This window comes from Heliangelus exortis, chromosome 1 (genome assembly GCF_036169615.1).
Source record: "Heliangelus exortis chromosome 1, bHelExo1.hap1, whole genome shotgun sequence".
NCBI lineage: Eukaryota > Metazoa > Chordata > Aves > Apodiformes > Trochilidae > Heliangelus > Heliangelus exortis.
In genome coordinates this window covers 27,251,903-27,264,671 of record NC_092422.1, presented here as the reverse complement: position 1 = coordinate 27,264,671, position 12,769 = coordinate 27,251,903, and the positions used below count along the sequence as shown (strand labels likewise).

General features: G+C 49.7%; 2 long non-coding RNA genes across 12 annotated transcripts in view; one reads left to right on the top strand and one right to left on the bottom strand.

Annotated features, from left to right (window-relative positions):
- LOC139793830 (uncharacterized) overlaps positions 1-12,769 on the top strand; it is an 87,413-nt gene that overhangs the window by 47,938 nt on the left and 26,706 nt on the right. For 2 of the 11 annotated variants that reach the window (XR_011724821.1, XR_011724822.1), the window contains 2 exons: positions 8,447-8,560; positions 9,814-10,200. The exons of 6 other annotated variants lie outside the window; for them this stretch is intronic. This is a non-coding gene — a long non-coding RNA (uncharacterized lncRNA). Of the gene's footprint in view, positions 1-1,625; positions 1,680-8,446; positions 8,561-9,065; positions 9,757-9,813; positions 10,201-12,769 lie in introns of those variants that run through there. 3 more of the 11 variants (XR_011724828.1, XR_011724829.1, XR_011724825.1) reach the window with 3 other exon arrangements.
- LOC139793873 (uncharacterized) lies at positions 1,311-3,918 on the bottom strand. The gene is made up of 2 exons (XR_011724836.1): positions 3,292-3,918; positions 1,311-1,862 (listed from the first exon to the last, which is right to left on the bottom strand). It is a non-coding gene; the product is annotated as an uncharacterized lncRNA (long non-coding RNA).

Genomic DNA, 12,769 nt, shown 5'->3' with positions numbered 1-12,769 from the left:
TACCTTTCTGTAAGGTACTCGAGTACCTTACTCTGTACTCGAGTATCCAAACTCCAGTCTCCAATCCTTTTTGATAGTTAAAACAGAAAGGGCTATTGATATGAGGAGATACATATGTGTGTGTGCATATATATATATATATATATAACAATATGTACCTCCTTTCTTCATGGATTAATTTAAGACACGCAGGTAATACAGAGAAAGTATGCTCCTGTTTTGGTTGCTGAATACTAATACCTTTAAATGTGGGATATTTAATTAACATGTGTTTATGATCTCTGGGAGTGTGACAGATCTGCAGAACAACTAATAGCAATCGCAAGCCAGAATTTGAGAGCAAAGTGTGTTGGAGGTACACAGAAACTTAAACTCACAGTGATGGGAGTTGGCTCCAGTTTCTGTGCCTCGGTCTATAAGCCATGTCCTTACCCAAGCTGTTTTTCCAATCCACCTAATACATCTACCCACCTTTTGTTTTCAGACAACAGACAGCGTTGGGGTTTGCTTTGTACTGTTGCCCCTTTGATTTCTTTCTGTGACAAGCTCCAGAGCCACAGAGGCAGCCTGGCAGCAGAACTCAAGCTGCAAGCACAGCAGAAGTAGGGAGCCCTCCAGCAGCCAGTTCCAGCTCTCGGTCACTGGCCAACCCATTGCTTGTAGAAGTTAGCATGCTTAAGTTGACATTGATCCCTCAAGGGACTAGCTACCAGCTAAAAAAAAAAACAACAAAAAACTGGAGCACAGGGCTAGCCAAGCGTAGATTCTCTGTGACCCTGTGTCAGGACCTGTGATCCTGTTGTAAAAGCCAGCTATGTTACCTCCTTGCCCTCTGAGACTCCCAGGGAATCCCCAAGTCAATGAGGGGGGGAGTTATTTACAACTCCTTCGTGTCTCTGTCCTAGTCCTTCTTTTGTTTGGTTTGTTGTTTTTTGGTTTTTTTTTCTCTTGGTAAAAACCAGGGATGACTGAATACTTTCAAAAGGCATATTTGTTCCCTTTTGAAGGCTTACTACAACAAAGCAAGAATAATCTGCCCCATTAATTATAGATAATGGAAAATGTGTAAGTATCTACGTGGTTAAAGAGGCGAGCCTGCTGTCATTGATGGTATCACCACCGTGGTACATAGCCTGAAAAGGCAGATGCATTTGAATTTTCCTGGTAGGTTAGAAGATTTAGAAGTCAGGAGACCCATAAAGTCTATCTATTAAATGTACTGAGGGTAGAAATGGTGGTTTGCTTGTGGAGAGGAAATAGAGCAAAGATACACCAGAGCAGAGAAAGCTAGCAGGACAAAGGAGATACTATTGACTCATTCCAGGCTGCCGACTTAGCAGCTCGACTTTGTTTCCTTTTAACTTTTGTAACAGTAGGAGCTCAAAGCTCCTCGGTCTATTTTCTGCACAAATAGAAACACCCAAACTTCAAAAAGTAATACACTTTGAAGAAACCCAAGCCATTAACACACTGAAAACTGTCTGTGCTACTGAACAAGGCTTCACGGTTACTTGAATTCTGCAGTGAGTAAATGCTGGTGGTGTAGTAATAATTTTACACTGCTGCATTCTGGCAAACAATTCTCGACAAGTATCAGTTTGTAAAACACTTCTTGTTATTTTTAGTGTGATACGGATTTATTGACATTACAGCGGGTACTACTGAAATATTTACACAGAGTGAGTAAAAACCCCCTCTCTTTTTTTTTTTTATTTATTTTTTTTTTTATTTTTTTTTAAATTTTTTATTTCCTCCACAAGTAGCATATTGCAACAAGTTTCTAGCCCCGGAACGTTACACTTGTAACACTGGGGAAAGCAAACGGTGTGTGAAACTGAGATTCTGCCCTCAGTGTTTAATTCCTATGAAAAAAAAAAAAAAGAAAAAAAGAAAAAAAAATAATAATCAGCTTTTCAGTGTCCACTCCGGACAATGAAGTGTTCAAAGCCACCTCTATGACAGCTTCTACGCTCATTTCTTTCCTCTCCGAAGCCTATTCCCCGGCAAGGAGAGCGTCAGAAAACGTCATAAACGCAAATTAATCGGCATCGCGTAAACACCCCCTCCCTCCCTTTCCCCTTCCCCCTCCCTCCCTCCCGTACCGCAGCGTATAAGTTTGATTTAACTTTTGAAATATTCAATCCTGCCTTCTGCAACACCCTCTTCCCCCAGCCCCCCCTCCCTCTACCCCCCGCCATCCCGTAGCTGAGGGGAGGAGGGGGAAAGGCAGGCGGGGCGGGGTTGGCTCTGGGGGCTGTCACTCAGGTGACGTCACAATACGCCTGTGTGAGCGCTGTAAACAGTCGGACGGGCGGGCGGGCGTGTGTGTGTGTGTGTGACTGACGCGGGGGCCTCCCACCACCCCTCCACACCACCCCCCCACACCACCACCACCACCACACCACCCCCCCACACCACCACCACCACACCACCCCCGGCTTGCGCCCGTCCGGGCGCAAGCCGGGGGTGGTGTGGTGGTGGTGGTGGTGTGGTAGGCGCGTCCCCGCTTGTTTCCCTGCGCGCATGGTAGCGGCACGAAAGGTAGCATCACTGTAGCGGGGGGATGATGTAATTCTCCCTCCGGCCAGTGACTGCCTGCGCTTGCACCGATCCGACTGGCAAAGGGGATAGGGGGGGGGATGTGGGGGGGTGTTGTTTTACGCGTGATCGTATCAGCATCTCCTGACCGCGCACCCTCCCCCCCCCCCCCCCGACTTTAAAATCCCCACCCCTTCGCCCCCCGGTTCCAGGAGGAAGGAAGGAAGGGGGGGGGGGGGGGGGGGAGGAATGGGGGAGACCCGCGTCGAGTGTGCAGGGTAAACACGCCGGTGAGCGCCGCGCCGAGCGGTAAACAAGTCTCTAAAGGTGCCCTCCGCCGCACGGCAACTTGCTACGGGCGGGGTGTTTCCCCCCCCCCCAGCTCCATGTACACACACACACTTCCCCCTAACAAAAGCCCATTTAATGTCAGCTTTTGTTCGGCGGGCAGCGGCAACCGTCCCCTCTACGATCACCTTATTTCACCGGTCTCTCCCCCCGCACACCGAAAACCCTGGGTACCCCCACGCTCCGTCCCCCGTGCGCCCATCCCCTCTTGCTCCGTGGCGCTTCGCCTTCCCCCCCCCGCCTCCTGCACTAAGCGCCTCCAAATTTTCCCGTCCCCGGAGCTCCTGGTTCCCTCCTGCCCGCTCTCTGAGGCAGTAGGCAGGTTGGCGAGCAGGCAGCACACCAAACCCCCCCCCAGCCCCTTTCCCTCCCCATTGAAAAAGCAGTCGCTTAAATGGCACTTACTGTCAGAAGAGGGAGGAATGGGAAAGCCACTCGCTCGGTGCAAAAGCAAAATAGCCACTCGCAGGACGTTGCCAGCATAGGAGTCAGCGAGGAAAAAAAAAAAAAAAAAAAGAAAAATATAAATAATCTTCCAGTAGCGTTGGGTGTGGGGGAGGATTCGCCTTTTAACCGAAGAAAAATAAAATCAAAAAATATCCAGCCCCCCCTACACCCCCCGGTTGCCTTTTTTGTGCAGTTTCAGCAAAGCTGCGAGGAAGTTGGTCCTTTTGTTCCACTATTTATAGATTGCGTCAACATTGCGAAAAGGAGAAGGCGGAGCGGTGGCACTTACTCCTCGCCGAGGTGCGGGGAGAGGACGGGGGGGAGAAAAGATATCGGGGTGGAGGGGCGGGGTGGTGGACACATACACACACACACACACACACACACATATGCACACTCACGCACACACACACAAGCCCGGCGCATACAAGCGACCTCAGCGCGCTCCCCACCCGCCTCCGGAGCCGCCCCGAACAACGGGGGGGAACCGGGCGGGGAGAACCGCGCTGCTTCCCCGCCCGGCTGCCGCCGCACAGCACCGCCCCGCGGGCAGCGAGGCGAGGAGCGCCGAACCGAGCAGCGGGGCCCCCGCCGCTCGTTTCGGCGCTCCTCGCCTCGCTTGGTATCTTTTTCACCTCCATCCCCCGGTAGAACCTGTTGCGGACCCTTGGGTTGAAAGCTACGAGGGGGCAGGTGCACGCATCGGCAAACCCCCTGTTTTCTTTTCCGAGGTGGCCGAAGGGTTAATTGGGTGAGCCGAGGGGGAAAAAGGTTTTAAAACCCGTGGGGATGGGGGGGGTGTCGTGAAAGTTATCTCTTCTCCGCCGTTCGAGAAGGAAAGGGACAGGGGGTGGTGGGGGAAACCGGCTCTTTTCTGGCCGAAGGCCAATGTTTCTAAACTGAATGTAAACAAAGAAAACTGCAAACACCAGAGGAGGGCCTTCCACTGCCGCCAAAGCTGGGGAACTTGTTCGCAAACGGGTGCCGAGTTTTGTCAACCCCCCGTTTTCCTCCCCGTCTTGAGCGCTCACGGTCACCCCGGCCACCGCCCTCGGGTGCCGCGGGACGGGGGGAGCTTTCCGCCGGCGGGGACGGCGCAGAGTAGCAAGCCTCAAAAAAACCCGAACAAAAAACAACAACAAAAAACTCAAACCAAAACACATACACAAAAAAACTTTTGCCGTTTTTTTTTCCCCTTTCATTTAGGTTTTGGTTGTTGTTTTTTGTTTGGTTTTTTCTTTTTTTTTTTTTTAAAAAAACTTTTTTATCTAGAGCCAGGGCTCGCCTCTCCCGTCCCAGGCGGCAGAGCCGCCGTGCCCCAGGCGGGCGGAGGCCGGAGCAAGGCTTGCCCGAGCCTGCCGGGCGCTCCCGGCTCCGGCCTCGGTGCTCCGTGGAGCTGCTGGTGCTGCTGCTTGTAACGTGCTCGGGAAAACACTCGCGGGAAACATTTGCTCCGTTGGCAAAACCCTCTATGATTAAACGGGGAAATCCTCGCTTGTTAGCACCAAGGCCGGTGGGGTGTCACTGCGGGGTTAGGGAGGAACTGGAGAGAAGGAGGAAGGCTGGAGGCGGCCGTGACCGTGACACTGGTTGTTCGATCGCCCTACAGTCACCCGTGACGGACCCGTGGATTATGCGTGCGCCCCGCAGAAATACAGCCTTCGGACCGGACGAGGTTTGCGTTTTTTTCCTCGCTCCTTGCTTCTATGAAATCTGTGGGCGTATGATTTCCCCTCGTAGTTATGCTTCGTGACAACGGATGCCTTCCCGATGATGGTTTTTTTTCTGGGGGAGAATGCGAGTCCCTCAGAAATCTCCCCCTCTCTCCCCGCCCCAGCCCACACACGGCCCCTGCTCGCTGCGGCGCGGCAGCGGGGAGCGCAGGTAATGGTTGGGGTAAGCTTCGAGTGAATAAAACAAAATCCGTTAGTGTGGTTCTTTTCTTGAAGAGTCCCATGATCCCGGGCTTTACTCGCTTCTCCAACTCCGTGCTTCGCAGCGAGGTCTCCTTCCCACTTCGCTGCCCCTGCGACAGAACACGATGCTTGTCCATTCTCCGTGAGCTCTCCGTGGGGAGTGCGGCTACTCTTTCCCTGCTTTACTATGGCTAAAAAACCCCAAACCAAACAGAAAACAAACAAACAAACAAACAAACAAACAAAAAAAACACAACCCGAAAAGAAAAATTTATAAAAGTAACAAAAATCACCTACTTCGAAGACGGACGGTGTTCAGTGTCATTTAAAAGACGAATTGTCTTTTGCATACAAAACCTGTGACAAAAGCGAGTACTTTTATAGCCCCTTAACTCACGGTGTAAAAGTTAACTGGTGTTGAAAAGTAACAAATAGAAGTAATAAAGAATAGATCCAAACTATGAAACGTAGATAAGCCCTCCTGGAAAGAACTGAGCTGAACTGACAGTAGGCAGGCAATTCGATTCCTTCTTCTCTGAAAATTTAGAAGAAAATGTGAGTCTGACGCGGCTGCACAATTATTACTATTTGTTTAAACGCGTCTCTGGGAAAAAGGGTTTAAAAAATTAAAAAATAAAAATTAAAAAAGGTGTTGTTACAGAAATGGGCGAGGGAAGATAGAGAGGTGAAATGTGTGAGTACCAACCAGCGGGCATGCCTGCCCCGAGGGCTCGGAGCCGGGGGCTGAGCTGCGGCGAGAGCCACGGCGTTCAGAAATGTTGCAACAGCGCTTTGGAAGTCTCTAAAGAAAAGCCGAATTGTTCGAACTTAGGTAACTTAAGGAAACTCGTTATGACCTACATTGCTTTTCTGAGTCAGCAGCCGCAGCCCCGGCCCCGGCGGGTCCGGCCGCGCTCCCGCCGCCGCGCACCCCCCGGCGGAGTCACCCCCCCCGCCGCTCCCCGTCCCCTCCCCACCCCCCGCCGCCCGGGCTCTCTGCTCCACGGGGTTACAAATAAACTCGCCTGGTTGGAGAGGGTTTCACTTCTGCCGTCAGGAATGCCTCAGACTTCGGGGCTTGGTGGTTTTTGGGTTTTTCTTGCAGGTTTGCTGACAAAGCAGCGTGCCTGCATCGGTGGTGGTTTACCGGCGGGTTTTTGAGGAGGAAAGTTAATTTAAGCGGAGGAGGGGTTTTGTTTGTTTGGTTTTTTATTGGTGTTTTGTTTTGTTTTGTTTTTTCTTTTCCCCCAAGTTTTTAAAAGCTGTACTTTATTTTCCAAAGTGATACCGGTTGTTTCCTGCACCGGCCAATAAATACCTTATAGGGGAAAGTTACTGTGTTGCACACTTCTTAACTCTTCAGCTAGACAAGGAAAGTCTGAAGCTCCTATGCAAAGCTTACCGAACAGCTTTCCATATTCCTATTGTAATGTGATACAAAACTAGCAACGACTAAGCTGCAATTGTCTGCATTCTCAAGACTCAGAGTTTAATCCAGTTTGCAGCGAGCTCGGACAGTTGCACCGAACTTCATTAAACGCATGGTCTAGCATCAGGAGAAGAACCAGGAATGTTTTAACATCTTGATTAAAGTAATAAGTGCGCGAAGTTACTGGGCGCGGGACAGCCTTTCTTTTAAATTCAAAATGACGAAATAGTCGAGATGAAATGATCTAAAAAAACTCCGCCTTTTGGAGTTTCTGCCTCTCCCTTGCCCCGGCCGCTCCCCCTCAATTCTCACTTCTTGTTTATCGACACGCTGTTAACATCACCAGGCAAACTGAAACGACAAAACTCAGCTCCAAATGTCTGGATTTTTCCGGTCAGGCGTATACTGGGTTTTCACACCGCTCCCAGCCCTACTTTTGCTATTATTATCTTCATTATTATTAATATAATTTAATATTTAAGTATTATTATTACTGATGTATTTATGAAACTTTTAAGGTTTTATTGGCCAATTACGGCAAGTCACTGCATTTCAAAAATGGGACGGAGAGATCAAATCCAATTTTCTTTATTTTAAAGAAACTTTCATAGCCGTGATGGAGAGTTGATTTGGTACTTGCAACTTTTAGCAGCCGTGTGTTTCCTGCAGTAGTGAAATTTCAGTCTCCCTTCTTAAGAAACCAGCCAAATTTGGAGATAGATAGCAATCGAAAGCAGTTCCTCTTGCCCTTAAGCAAGGAGGGGGACAGGAAAACACCAGCTTTGATTTTGGGGGTCGGGAGGGGCTTGGTTACCGGTGTGGAAATGTCACCTTTCCAAGCCCTGTTTCTCCCCCAAACCTCCCCGCGGGGATGAGCCACTGTCCCGCAGCCACCTCCGGCTCCGCGCTGGACGGGGGCTGCCAACTATCGGCAAACAAAGTCAACACCTTCGTCTGCCTGAGGTGTTCTGGGGTTTTTTTGTTTTGGGCTTTGTTGGGTTTTTTGTTGTTGTTGTTTTCTTTTTTTCCTTCAAAGAACTCCCCCAAAATTCCCCCGTGGTGTCACAGAAAGAGCGCGGTGGTAACTGCCGCCTCAGCACTCCCCTTGCTCACAAGCCTCAAATGTCAAAGGCGAGCCAGAAGGCATTTGTGCCCGGGAGGGGGAGGGAGAAAAAAAGAAAGAAAAGTCAGATATAGCTGGGGATGAAAAGGGTGTGAGAAGGCAGTGCCGGGACTGACACGGTGCGTCTCCTCTTCCAGCGAAGCGGGAGCGGCTGCGGCATCCCGCTCCCTTCCCCGGTGGGGTGCGTGACCGGGACTGTCCGGCAGCCCCGCCGCTCCCCCTGCGATCCGCGGGGCTGCCCCGGGAGCTGCCGGCCTCTCCCTGCCCCTGGCTGGAACACCTCCGGAGGGCACGGGCAGTTCCTCAGGGGGTCGAGGGCGGGCGGCGGAGCCCCTCCATTCCCCCGTATCGCTCTCCGTCCGGTCAAGCCCACAGAATGAGCTGGAAAAATGAGGTTTGGGGAGACTTATGGAGGGGATGGACGTGATCTGTGCCTCGATGCGAAGCCGAAGGGTCAGCAGCCGCAGTTAACACGTCATTTCTACAGTGATTCGGGGATTTTTTTTTTTTTTTTTTTTTTTTTTTTTTATGTGTGTGTGTATCCAGAGCTGCGTAATTTCGTAATTATTTTTTCAGACACCATTACCTATATTCAGCGCGTGCGACCAGGTTGTTAAAGACTGGATGATTTTTTTCTCTTATCAGCTGGATCTGTGCAGCATTTAACCCCGTGCGTCTCATCACGTTTCTTTTACCGAACAAACTATCTGAGCAGCCTGCGGTCAGCCCGGTACTGCTCTGTAGTGAAGGACTGAAAAGGTACGATGCAATGCAACGCAAAATGATTGTAGACTTGCAGGGTGTTACCGAGGTTAAGTGAAAGTCCCGGGAAGGTCGGAGCAAAGAACTGGTAGCTTTCCAAGAACAAAATCGTTATTTTTTAATTGACCCGAAGTGGGGTTTTGTTGGTTTTTTTTTTCCTTTCCTTTTTTTTTTTTTTTTTTTTCTTCCCCTTTTTTTTCCTTTCCTTTTTAAATATTTTTTTTAAGATTTATTTTCCCCACCCCCTTTCCTAGCGTAGCTGTGAAGTGCCTTTATTCTTAGTAAAGTGGAGGCTTTAAAACGTGCTCGTCACGGACGACTGGTGGGAGGAATATATACAGCAAATAATGACAGTCCTTAGCAAAAAAAATACACTGACCTCGGTTTGAATAGAGGTGTCCCAGCTAAGACTTGTCTTTTCCTGTTTTGGGGTTTGGTTTTCTTTGTTTCTTTTAATCCTATTAATTAATTAATTAATTAAACACCTTTGATTATATCACAGGTGTGGCCAGGCGCAGGGGGTGTCCTTTCTGAAATGCCCCTGTAGCCCTTGAGACGGCCCTAGACAGCACTGGGACCAGGGGGACGAGGAGTTCTATTCTCTCCAGCCACAAATGTTACATTTCACTCCCCTTTTTGTTCCCCAGTCCAGATACTTGGCTGATAATAACTAAATCTGTGTGACGGCTCGTTTTCCTGACAGGCTGAAGAGCCAACTCACCCCCTTCATGTCAGGTTTCTGAGCGTCCTGTTATAGGACACCCTTTTCCTCGGAAATGTCCCCAAGCCCTTATTTTGTTGTGTGCACCTTGCCCTCTCCCACCTCAGTGGCACCAAGGTTACAGGTTTTTCTTTCTTGTCAAACTTTGCCTAGATTTTGGGTGTAAAATCAGGTACTTTGGGCTCTGCAGACGTCTGTGTTATCTTCCTATTTGGCATAATTAAACTATAAAATATCTCGGTGGTAAAAATACCAAATGCAAATATCATCTTGGGTGTCTATTAGTATTTTTATTTCACCCGGCACATAAGAAGTTATTTAACCTGTAGAAAGAAGTGAAGAATCACCTTTTAGCAGAAGGTCATATGGTGCAATTAAGCAAAAAAGTTCAGAGCCAGAGAAGCCTGGAATATTACTGTAAGAAAACACCAACTTTGGTGTTTTGTTTTTTTTTTTAAGGTGGTGTGGGGATTTTTTATTTATTATTTATTTATTTATTTATTTATTTTTTATTTTCCCCCGAGTGTAGTCGTCTTTTGGACATAGGATAGTTGCTTTTTCTCGGTTAATTACGCGTCAAGGGAGGATACCGCGCTCCGAGGGGCCCGATTCTGTTCTCAGGGAAGTCACCAGTGTCGGGGCCGGGTGCCGGAGGAGGTCCTGGCACAGAAGCTCGGTCGAAGTTCTTGGTCAGGCGAAGCGAAGTGGAGAGCCGCTGACAGCCCGCTGCAGATCTTCTTCCCAGGCTAGTTTGGGCTGCCGGAAAGATGAGTAGTTATTATAAAATGTTCAGGTGGCTCTGATGGAAACTTTGCGGTGTATTGGAATTATGTAAAAACAGACACAATAGTGACATCACTTCGAAAAGTAATTTCTGACAGAAAAGCAATAAAAACTTTAAAGATCTGACAGTTAATTGACAGTTAATTCCATCCCGTTCCGCCGAAACTGAAACGTGTGTGTTTGGGAGATATTCAGACTTTGCCATCACCTTTGAGGATCGGAGCAGTCCTCCTTCAGCCTTTAATCCGTGGTCCATGGGTAACGCCGAGGTTCCGGCTCCATCTCCCTCAGGTTTCCCTGCGAGGCACCGGGAGAGCCTCCGGGCAGCGGGGTCTCCCTAAGGCCGGAATTCGTTTTCCCCCTCTCCCTCAGTGCTCCCTTGGTCGCCCTGAGCCGGGCAGAGGGATCGGGGACCCCCGGGCGCTGCGCCCACACCCGCTGCCACCTGCCCTGCCCTCCCCGGCCGGGACGAGCAGTTCCGCAGGGCTGCAGCTACTCTCGAGTCATTACTTCTTCTTAGGTTTGGTGGTGGGTTGTTTTTTTTGTTTTGGGTTTTTTGATGTTGTTTTGTTTTTTTGTTTTTTTCCTTTTCCCTTTTTCTGTCTTTCTTTTTTTGTTTCTCTGCACCAGCCTCTTATCTTTTACTCGCAGACAGTCGACCCAGTGGGCGTCCAGGCAGTTGTAGCAGCCCGGAGATCTTGCTGCTCTCCCCTGACTGCCTCTAAACGCTGTAGTTAAAATGCTGGCACTGTGGTGATTCTTCTCCAGCTGCTGCTGCTGGTCAGTATTTACCTCCAGACAGTCATTTATCTCCCTTGTTCAGCTTTTTTTTAATTTTTTTTTCCGTGTGGAAAATGCAAATGAGGCTTGTGTTCGGCCATTTTCTTCAAACTTGACACCCCGAGCTGCGGATTAGTCCGTGCTCGGGTTTACCCCGAGCTGGGATTTCCCTGTGCGCGGTAACTCTGCAAACACCTCAGCTGGGCTGCGAAGCAACTTGTGGGTCTCACCGGCAGGGCCCCCCCGTCTGCTTTTTCTGTCTCTTCGTGGCAGTGGCCGTGAGCTGTCCCGGGGCACGGTTTGCCTTTCCCTTGGCCCTTGGGTCTGTCACCGAGGGGTGCCACTCGCCGAGTCCCTCCGTTTCCTGCCGCCTGGCTGGTACACGGGGGGCGACCCTCCCCCCAACGGGAGAGGAAGACGGGTACCCGCGGAGCTGGTACTGGTGGCACTGCTGGGACAGTGCTGGTTCTGTGCTGGGACAGTCAGCAACTCTGCTGGAGAGGTTTAGGACAGCGCTGGTACAGCCTGTGACTGTGCTCGAACAGAGATGGGATAGTTGGGGTGGTGATGGGACTGTCCCATGGGACAATACTGGGACAGCTGGGACAGTGCTGGAATAGACTGGAACTGTCCTGCAACAGGATCCTGGGGCGGTGCTGGGAGAGGCTGGAACAGCCCTGGCACAGACTGGAACAGTGCTGGAACAATTAGGATAGTGCTTGGACCTCCTGAGATGTTGCTGGGATTGTGCTGGCAGAGTTTGGAGCAGTGCTGGGATAATCCTGGAACAATTAGGATAATTCCGGGACATCCTGGGACAGCTAGGAAAGCGCTGGGACTGTCGGAATTGTACTGGGCAGGCTGGGAAAGGGCAGCGTCAGGAGGAGGAGGGGGCAGGGTTGGGGGGAGGCAGAGGGATGGGTGGGTGGGCAGAGAAGGGGCAGCTGCATGATCCGCGCTGTCGTGCCGCGGCATCTGAGAAGCACTCGCACCCCGCATCTCTGCCGGGTGCCAGTCAATATCTTGCCCAGAGCTCGAAAAGACGGATGATAACATAACCCCCTTTTGGCGTCTCTATCTCTCCACCCAATACACCTCGTGGTTTCTTCCCTTGTTTTGTTGTTTTTCTCCCCCCTCCTGGACACACCGCCCCCTCCCCCGCCCCTGAGGGTCCCCCCGGAGCGGTACCGCTGGCGGTTCCCCTCCGGCTCGGGGGCCACCCGAAATGGTCCCGCTAATAAACCTCGTTCTGCCCCTTCATTTGCGTGGCAGAATCGGGCGTCCCGTTGTCTGGAAGCGAAAGGGCAAAAGGCAAAAATAAAAAAAACAGCCCTAATTTTTTTTTTTTTTTTTTAAACAGTAAAGAAAGGTTTGCGTCTTGTAGATGTTTGCCTATTAGAGCTCCCAAGCAACCTGAAAGCTGCTCGATTACCTTATAGTATCCATGAGCATGGGACAACGGTTCCAGGACAATAGTTTAGACTTATTATATGGAGTTACACATAGTTATATCAAAGATACCAATACTCATCTATTGAAATTGAAAATTATTTGCACTCTGAAAAGATTTATTCTTCATGGCTTTTGAATAGAGATAAAAAGTGCAGTTCTTTCTTGGCCATGTGCATTTAGAGGACCAAATTCTTTGAAGATGTTTTGCACAATCCCACAGGACAACTTTAATTGCTGGTGAAATTTTATTTGACTTGGCAATGTAGCAGTGGGGATTTGACTCATCAAGATGTAAATTAAGAGGAAATAGAGGGGAAAAAACGTTTTCCTGCATGTATCTGAATGTATATTTCCTCATTTTAATAGACTAGGTAATATTACTTCTCTGTCATAAACTAGAAAGTGTTGTAGAGGGAATTCAGGAAAGAGTAACCAAAATGCTAAGTGTATTAGGGCTAGTGTATGAAGGA